This window comes from Bufo gargarizans, chromosome 6 (assembly GCF_014858855.1).
Source record: "Bufo gargarizans isolate SCDJY-AF-19 chromosome 6, ASM1485885v1, whole genome shotgun sequence".
NCBI lineage: Eukaryota > Metazoa > Chordata > Amphibia > Anura > Bufonidae > Bufo > Bufo gargarizans.
In genome coordinates this window covers 253487258-253497119 of record NC_058085.1, presented here as the reverse complement: position 1 = coordinate 253497119, position 9862 = coordinate 253487258, and the positions used below count along the sequence as shown (strand labels likewise).

Below are 9862 nucleotides of genomic sequence, written 5' to 3'. Positions count from 1 at the left end.
TTTTTCCCTGTATTAAAATGCTGTAAAACTGGCAGAATTGCGTTTTTTTTTTTTTTTATTCCACCCTATTTGGATTTTTTTTTCCCTGCTCCCCACTACATAGTATGCCATTAGAAAGTTCAACTTATGTCGCAAAATACAAGCCCTCATATGGATATGTGAACAGAAAAATAAAAAAGTTATGGCTCCGGGAAGGCAGGGAGCATAAAATCTTTGGGTCAGTAAAGGGTTAAGGACACTGGGTGAGTGTATGCTTTGGGCGGAGTTAGAGCCGTGGCCTGGTATGACAACAGCTCCTATATTCTGTCACCAGCCAGTATAGAAGGCGCCGACACTGTGACCTGTGGGCACAGGCTCCTATATTCTGTCAGTATATTCAGTCAGTACACTGTGACCTGTGGGCACAGGCTGGCTATAGAAGGCTCCTATATTCAGTCAGTACACTGTGACCTGTGGGCACAGGCTGGCTATAGAAGGCTCCTATATTCTGTCAGTACAATGACTTGTGGGCACAGGCTCCCTATAGAAGGCTCCTATATTCTGTCAGTACAATGACTTGTGGGCGCAGGCTCCCTATAGAAGGTTCCTATATTCTGTCAGTACACTGTGACCTGTGGGCACAGGCTGGCTATAGAAGGCTCCTATATTCTGTCAGTACAATGACTTGTGGGCACAGGCTCCCTATAGAAGGCTCCTATATTCTGTCAGTATATTCAGTCAGTACACTGTGACCTGTGGGCACAGGCTCCTATATTCTGTCAGTATATTCAGTCAGTACACTGTGACCTGTGGGCACAGGCTGGCTATAGAAGGCTCCTATGTTCTGTCAGTACACTGTGACCTGTGGGCACAGGCTGGCTATAGAAGGCTCCTATATTCAGTCAGTACACTGTGACCTGTGGGCACAGGCTGGCTATAGAAGGCTCCTATGTTCTGTCAGTACAATGACTTGTGGGCACAGGCTCCTATATTCTGTCAGTATATTCAGTCAGTACACTGTGACTTGTGCCCAGACTCCCTATAGAAGGCTCCTATATTCAGTCAGTACACTGTGACTTGTGGGCACAGGCTGGCTATAGAAGGCTCCTATGTTCTGTCAGTACACTGTGACCTGTGGGCACAGGCTGGCTATAGAAGGCTCCTATATTCTGTCAGTACAATGACTTGTGGGCACAGGCTGGCTATAGAAGGCTCCTATGTTCTGTCAGTACAATGACTTGTGGGCACAGGCTCCTATGTTCTGTCAGTATATTCTGTCAGTACACTGTGACCTGTGGACACAGGCTCCCTATAAAAAGCTCCTCTATTTGCTTCTCGGCGGCCACAGTCTCCCACACTCCGCCATTCCCCAATATAAAATGCCTTTCGCCTCAGTATTCATCACAACCCGCTGGTTCCCACAGCGCACGTGACCACTGCAGGCTCTAACCGGTCATGTGACATGATAGCCCCGCCCTACTGGAGTCGTCACTGACAGCGGTACACGTGACCGGAAATTTGTTATTTTCTCCCTGGAGTCCGCGGAGCGTCTGTGGTCTGTGTGGCCCCTCAGGTAGAGGACATGGGGCCCCGCTCTGCCTCCTTATTGTCAGTGGTCCGCCATATGTGATGTGTTATTGTTATATCTCCTAGATAAATGTAAGGTATTAGGGTGTTCCGGGTGTGGGGCGGTTGTGGGGTGTCGCTGACTGTTTGGGGGTGTCTGTGTGTGTGTTTGGTGTTGGGGGGGAGGGGTTGCTGCGCGTATTTTCTGTTGGGAGGCGGGGTGCCCCTGGGTGTGGAGGTTGCTGTGGGGTGTCGCTGACTTTTAGGGTTCAGAGCCCCCATCTTAAGTGTCCTCTTTGCTCCCGCAGGACATGTGACTGGATTGTGTCGGAGATCTGACATGTATACGCCGCAGGCCACACTCCCTGACCACAGAGATGTCAAGCAGGTATGGATGTCACCTGTTCTGGGGTCACTCTGCTCTAGTGTACCATTCATGTCACAGCCACCAGACAAGGGGTTCTCCAACCCCTATAATGCCCCCAAAATGCCCAGGCCCCTCATACAGGTTATACTTAACCCACTCCCTTTCACCCTGGTCGATTCTATCTCTGTATGAGAGATCCTGGCATTTGGGGGGCATTGTAGGGGTCAGATAACCCCTTTAACTGCATCGGGTAGTAACGTCTCTGCCGCCCCATGCCATGTGTGTATTTGGGGAAGTAATCCCGAGGCTTATAAATTCAGGACACGACTCTGATTATTGCCGGAGTCCTTCCTGTCACAAGCTGCAGGGTTCCTCCATTATCTTTAGACAACATTTTATAGTGTTAAGCCGAATTGATTGTTGTCACGGTGCATGTGGGCTGTCATGTGGACACTTTATTTTTTGGGGGATACAGAGCTGTTGCTGTTGGAAGAGAATAGGCAAAGCTTGGCATTGCTGGGCAGCTCACAGTCGGTCCTGTTACACTGGCTGATCAGGTAGTGTGGGTGCCAATGGCTGGTGACACATCTATTGGTGCTTGTTTACATTGGCCTGATTATGCTGGCCGATCCAAACTGAATGTGGGAGGAATGATCGCTACCGCAGGCGTTCCTTCCCCATTCAGTTCTGTTGATTATTGATAGATTACGCAGTGAGACTCGCTGCTGATAATCGGACATCTTTCATTCTGAAATGATCGTTCGCTAGATTGTCGGCTGATCAGCTGCTCTGTCGAACAAGCCAATTATCAAGAACGAGCGTTCTAAGGCCAGACATCCGAGCGAGTTCAATGCGATAAACTCCCAGCCAGATCTGGCCCCTGCTCCTCTAACAGGATCGCACAGCATTATACCTATGCTCTGTAACCCTGAGGGTTCTGGAATCTACTGAATTACACTGACATAATGCTGTCAGTTTAATACAATACATTCCAGGACTCAAAGGACCCTTGCAGACGAGCGTGTCCGGAAGCGTTCAGTAAAAAACGGCGCGATTTCGCAAACAAAGCCATTCGGTTTTGTTTGCGATCGTGTTCAGTTTTTATTGCGTGGGTGCAATGCGATTTACTGCGTTTTGCACGTGTGTGATAAAAACGGAATGTTTACCAACAACATTTCTTAGCAACCACCCGTGAAAATCGCATCCGCACTTGGTTGCAGATGCGATTTTCACACAGCTCCATTCACTTGTATGGGGCCAGCGTTGCGTGAAAATAGCAGAATATAGAACATGCTGCAATTTTCACACAACGCAAAAGTGATGCGTGAAAACCCAACGCTTATGTACACAGACCCTTTGAAATGAATGGGCCCGGATTCCATGCGGACTCGACGCGTTTGCATCACGCATTGCACCCGTGCAGAATCCTCGCTCGTGTGAAAGGGGGCTAAGGGTTACACAGCATCGTAAATCAGAATAATGTGGTGTGATCCTGTCAGGAGCAGAGGCCGGAGGCCAGAACTGGACTTCTCACTGACACACGCTGCGAGTTTATCGCATTGAACTCTCGTGTGTGTCTGGCCTCATACGGACCTTACGTTACGAAGGGCCGGAGCGTCACTGTATGGCTCGTAGGCATTAGCATTATTACGTATCACCTTATTATAGACTAATTCTGATTGTATAGTTTATTCTGTTCTCTTTTCACTTAGTGATTAAGGGGGCGAGCAACAGCCCTTTGCCAGTTTCTGACATAAAAAAAAAAGTTGCAAGACCTTTTATGCCAAAAATGTCTGATAGGTCCTGGTCCCACCTATCCCAAGAACGGGCCCTCAAAGTGAACATAGAGAAGTGTGCGGTGTGCTCTTAGTTCACGGCAGGGCCGTGAACTAAGATAGGTGCAGGTCCCAGAGGTAGGTCCCACACCTTTATTGCATACCCTTTCCATATGCTATAAATTTCCCAGCCACAACAGGACAGCGGTAACGAGAGATTTAGCGGGATATAAATTTGAGGCCTAGTATTTAGGCGCTGGGTGACCGGTATGGATTTAGCGACAGAATTAGACTTGGAAATGCACAGTAGCGTGTGTGTGAAGTTATTCTGAATGACCCTATGTGCACCTTGAATATTATATACCCTTTTAGGGATAGATTTCAAATAGCTCTGATATAGCAGGAACCACTAAATTATGAAATTGCTAAATTGGGAATTGTACTTCAACCCAGAACAAAAAATGTGCTTTGACGGACACTAAATAACTTTCCCAGCCACAACAGGACAGCGGTAACGAGAGATTTAGCGGGATATAAATTTGAGGCCTAGTATTTAGGCGCTGGGTGACCGGTATGGATTTAGTGACAGAATTAGACTGGGATATGGCCAAAAAATAACCACACTATTGCTGGTTAAATGCACTTGGTGACGGGCGCAGCTTGCCCCTGATTTAGTATATGGCCAAAAAATGAACAGACTATTGCTGGTTAAATGCACTTGGTGTGATAGCTTGACCAACCACACTACTGAGGGTTAAATGCACTTGGTGACGGTCGCAGCTTGCCCCTGATGTAGTATATGGCCAAAAAATGAACAGACTATTGCTGGTTAAATGCACTTGGTGACAGGCGCAGCTTGCCCCTGATTTAGTATATGGCCAAAAAATGAATAGACTATTGCTGGTTAAATGCACTTGGTGTGATAGCTTGACCAACCACACTACTGAGGGTTAAATGCACTTGGTGACGGGCGCAGCTTGCCCCTGATGTAGTATATGGCCAAAAAATGAACAGACTATTGCTGGTTAAATGCACTTGGTGTCACAGCTTGACGAACCACACTACTGAGGGTTAAATGCACTTGGTGACGGGCGCAGCTTGCCCCTGATGTAGTATATGGCCAAAAAATAAACATACTATTGCTGGTTAAATGCACTTGGTGTGACAGCTTCACCCTGATGTAGGCTTTAGCCAAAAAACAACCACACCATTGAGGGTTAAATGCACTTGGTGACGGGCGCAGCTTGCCCCTGATTTAGTATATGGCCAAAAAATGAACAGACTATTGCTGGTTAAATGCACTTGGTGTGACAGCTTCACCCTGATGTAGGCTTTAGCCAAAAAACAACCACACCATTGAGGGTTAAATGCACTTGGTCGCAGCTTGGATGCACTTGGTCGCAGCACCGCGCAAGACACAAAATGGCCGCCGATCACCCCAGAAAAAAGTGACTGACAAACGGTCTGGGCAGCCTAAAAACAGTGAGTGAGCATTTGAATTTCAGCAGCTCAATGATGCACAGCTGCAGATCGATCGATTAATCAAGTGAAGTCCTTTGGAGGAGTTAATCTGCCTAATCTCGCCCTACTGTCGCAGCCGCAACCTCTCCCTACGCTAATCAGAGCAGAGTGACGGGCGGCGCTATGTGACTCCAGCTTAAATAGAGGCTGGGTCACATGGTGCTCTGGCCAATCACAGCCATGCCAATAGTAGGCATGGCTGTGACGGCCTCTTGGGGCAAGTAGTATGACGCTTGTTGATTGGCTGCTTTGCAGCCTTTCAAAAAGCGCCAAGAAAGCGACGAACACCGAACCCGAACCCGGACTTTTACGAAAATGTCCGGGTTCGGGTCCGTGTCACGGACACCCCAAAATTCGGTACGAACCCGAACTATACAGTTCGAGTTCGCTCATCCCTACTCATTACCTTAAATCTTGCTTCAGAATTAGAGCAATGAAATCACTGTGTGTAGTATTTGTGTTGGAGAACAGGTGAGTGGATTGTCCTAAAATGAGCCTCCTATAACCAAGACTACTTGTATCTTTTTATATGCATAAGTGATAGAGGATCTGGGACCTCTTCTCTGGGGTATTAAACCCTCTGACATTTAGGATACAAATCTGTAATGATGCCATTGACAAGATTAGTCTTGACAAAAAAATATAAAAAGTTTTAATTTTACAATGGCGGTTCATGGCTGCTGCTCTCCCATGCGCACAGGCACCGTCTTCCTGTGTGTGAATTAGAGCTATTGTTCATCCTATCTCATTAGGTTAGGGCTACATGGCGACACCTGACGTGGCCAGGATCGTTGAGTAGCAGTGATCCCATAGAAATTAATGGGATCACCGTGGCAGTCGCAAGAAATCCAACACGGCTGGATATCTTGGGACTGTCGCAGCAATGCCATTCATTTCTATGGGATCACCGCTACTCAGCAATCCCGGTCGCGACCAGTGTTACCGTGTAGCCCTAGCCTTAACCTCCTTTTGCTCTGTCAGCTGTTGCAAGGCTGTTCCCTATTGCTCATCAGCTTGGGCTATATAAACTCTGTTGTTTCCTCACTTTCTTGCCTGAACAATTATGTCTCAATAGATCTGCCAGGTCTCTCTAGCTTTCTACAGCTGGCAAAAGAGCTGTAATTTGTTTGGCTGCCTATGTACTTGACCTGTACCTGTTCATCGTACTGGTACTGTGCCACCTGCCCTCACCTTTGGACTGTTCCACGGAGTCACACAAACTCTGACAGCCCTAACCCCTGCCTGTCCAATCCACGTGAGTCAGCAGCCAACCATAACAGGACTACTCCAAGAGGTAGCAGCCTAGTGGTTTCCCTGCAGTGAAGGCCAGATTCCTGTATAGGGTATAAAGAGTGAAAACCAGGGGATCCCTAGGATAATGCCCTCAGGACTAGCCCAAATTCAAACCAGTTACTTGGCACAGTGGATCCACATTCACTTTCCATAACAAAAAAAGACCAGATTTTTGGTCTTTCCAGTTTTGGTCATTTTATGGATACGTGCATATAAATTCAGGCCTAAATGGTATGTGTGAACTCTGCACACTGACCAGTGTGTATAACATTATGCTTGGGTCACACTTTAAACAACTAATATAACATTTGATATCATTTTTATGAAAAAAATTACTCTTTGATGTAAAATTGCATGAGGGTGTCTGTGTGAATAAAGTGTTGAGTGGCATTTTCACAATGTGACAGTGTATACTTTCAGAAACTAAACAGTTTTACCACATTCCTCTCAACCCAAACATCACACAGCATACTACACAATACAAGGGGAATCCTCTTTAAATTCATTGTGTAATATGTCATAGATACATGTGAGGAAATGACATGGGGAAGTCTGAGATTTTCAGAAGAAAAAGCTGACACTATATTCTAAGTAAGCTGCAATTATGTAAATGGACATTTAGTAACATGTAAAATGTCATATACCGTAATAAAAACATAAGGTGGAAAATGTGATAGAGTAACAGCATTTAACATGAAATATGTGATACAATAATAACATGTAACATGTAATATACAGTAATAATGTAGCTGGGAATATGTGATATAGCAATAAAATGTAATATAGTAATACTGTAACATGCAATATTCAAAATTATAATACCATGTAAAGTGCAATATAACAGAGTAATAATATGTAACATGGTATATGTGATGCTGGTTTAAGGCCTCTTTCACACGAGTGTATTTGCAATCCTTATATGGGGCGTATTTTGTGTACAGGAATCTGCTTTAAAGAATAGGGCTATTCACATGGGTGTATCATTTCCATCAGTATTTGAAATACGTAGCAGATGAATTACTGAAGCAATACTGATAACAATCTTGATGGCATATCAACAGGAATCCAGACGCTCGTGTGAAAGAAGATAAAACGCGCAAAATAGATCAATGTCTTGCAAAGGGCATGAAAACAATTGCTATATCTCGAAAACTGAAGAAAGATCATCAATATGTGAATGATTCACTGCACAGGCAAATACGATATGATAAAGGCTTATTACACTACTCAAAAAAGTTAGGGATATTTGGCTTGTGGGTGAAATTTCAGGATGAACCTAAAATGCGCTATAACCTTTACAGGTGAACGTAATGGGACCTTCTCTAAACTTTTGAATGCACATGTCCAACTGTTCAATGTTTCAGTACTTTTTGCACAACTTGCTGTTCTCTAACAAGGAGCTTAATGGCAAAATTCACAACAGGTGTTTGATCCATGAATCGCCAAATAAATTTCCTGATTCAATTAGAACTGGTATTTAAACAGTCCTCCTCATCATGCTGTTCACGTTTTGACATCATGAGACCAAGACGACACCTAACAATTGATCAACAGTACCTCGCCATTGCGAGGTTTCAAGTAGGATGACCTCAGACAGAAGTGGCCACTGAGCTTAGAGTGTCATAGAGTGTGATCAGCAGGTTGCAACTGAGTCTCGGAAAGGCATATAAGTGGATGTCCTTTGGCTACATCCCACACTGATGACCACTGCGGAATCGGAAGATGAATGCGACACAACTCCAGGCACATTTAAGGGAGGTGAGAGGCACCCAAGTGTCACGTCAGACCATTCAAAACCATTGACATGATTTGGAACATGATGTAGTAATATCAAGTATTGTGTAGTATGATATAGTATTAACCCCTTAGTGACCACTAATACGCCTTTTTACTAACATAAACAAAGGGGTTTTTAGCTAGACAGCTTGCTTTAATCAATCATTACATGTACTTAAAATGGTGCACTAAAAACTATAACTTGTTCTGCAAAAAAATAAGACCTCATACAAGTACGTTGTCGAAAAAACTAAAAAGTTATAGCTCTTGGAATGCAATTTAAAAAAGGGGTTAACATGTAACCTGTTATATGTAATAAAGTATTAACATGTAATTTCCCTAGAAGTGCCAAATATATACTACATAACAGCACTCTCCATAGCAGCGGCAAAAAAATACCACAGTGCAACACAAAACACCTCCTCAAAAGTGACAAAAAAAATACCATAGTGCAACACAAATCTCCCCAGCAGTGAAAAAGAAATACCAAAGTGGAGTACAAAATATTTCCCCAGTAGCACCTAATGAATATTACAGAGCAGTATAAAATATCTCCCATGCCATCACCAAATAAACACAAAATACCTCAGTAGCAGCGCCAGATAATGCAGTGCAGCATAAAAGTCAGCCCAGCAGCACCATAAAAAAATATTTCCCCAGCAGCACCAAATGAATACCACAATGCAGCTCACAACTCCTCTCTATCAGTAGCAATGTCAAATAAACACACTCTGCAACCAGCACTCTGCCCTGCCTCTATGCTGGATGTTGAATAAGGCATTGGTGTACATTTTGGCCAAAGCGTAATAAACCACTCACCACGTCAAGGTCACCTTAATGAGTGGTCCCTAACACTAGTTCCTACCTGTGATGGGCCATGACAGCCACACAAAGTCCAGGGAGCGCAGGTACAGCATGCACGCCAGGCACACTCTGCTTTTAACCCCGTCCGGTGCCATTACAGCTTTCATCGGATCCAGGGATGCAAGTACCAACATGCATGCTGAGCCCACTATATACTTCTCCTGGAGCCAAATGGCTACTGGGTGGCTAATGGTGCTATATAAGCAGACTCAGTTTTATACTGACAACAAAATTCATCCCCAGCATACATAATTAGTATTGCCGCATACACAATGACCAAATCTATTAAAACATCCCATAAAAACAATGTCAAAATTGTAATATTTTTGGTCACCTCATCTCCCCCAAATAATTGAATAGAAAATGATGAAAAGGTCATGACATGGAGACACAAAACAATCTTTTTTAGAAGTTTTTTTAAGAGTAAAACATAACAAACATTATATAAATGTGGTATCTCTTAGGGTACTTTCACACTTGCGGCAGGACGGATCCGTAGGCTGTTCACCATGTCGGATCCATTCTGCCGCTATTTTTGCCGTGCCGCCGGACCGCCGCTCCGTCTCCATTGACTATAATGGGGAAGGGGCAGAGCTCCGGCGCAGCACAGCGGTGCGCGGCGGAAGCCGCCGGACTATAAAGTTCTGCATGTCCGACTTTTTAGTCCGGCGGCTTTCGCCATGCACTGCCACGATGCGCCGGAGCTACGCCTCCGTCCCCA

General features: G+C 44.9%; 1 long non-coding RNA gene across 1 annotated transcript; it reads left to right on the top strand.

Moving 5' to 3' along the window:
* Positions 1–1467: 1467 nt before the first annotated feature.
* LOC122941107 lies at positions 1468–8611 on the top strand. The gene is made up of 3 exons (XR_006390416.1): positions 1468–1552; positions 1854–1933; positions 7563–8611. It is a non-coding gene; the product is annotated as an uncharacterized LOC122941107 (long non-coding RNA).
* Positions 8612–9862: the final 1251 nt, after the last annotated feature.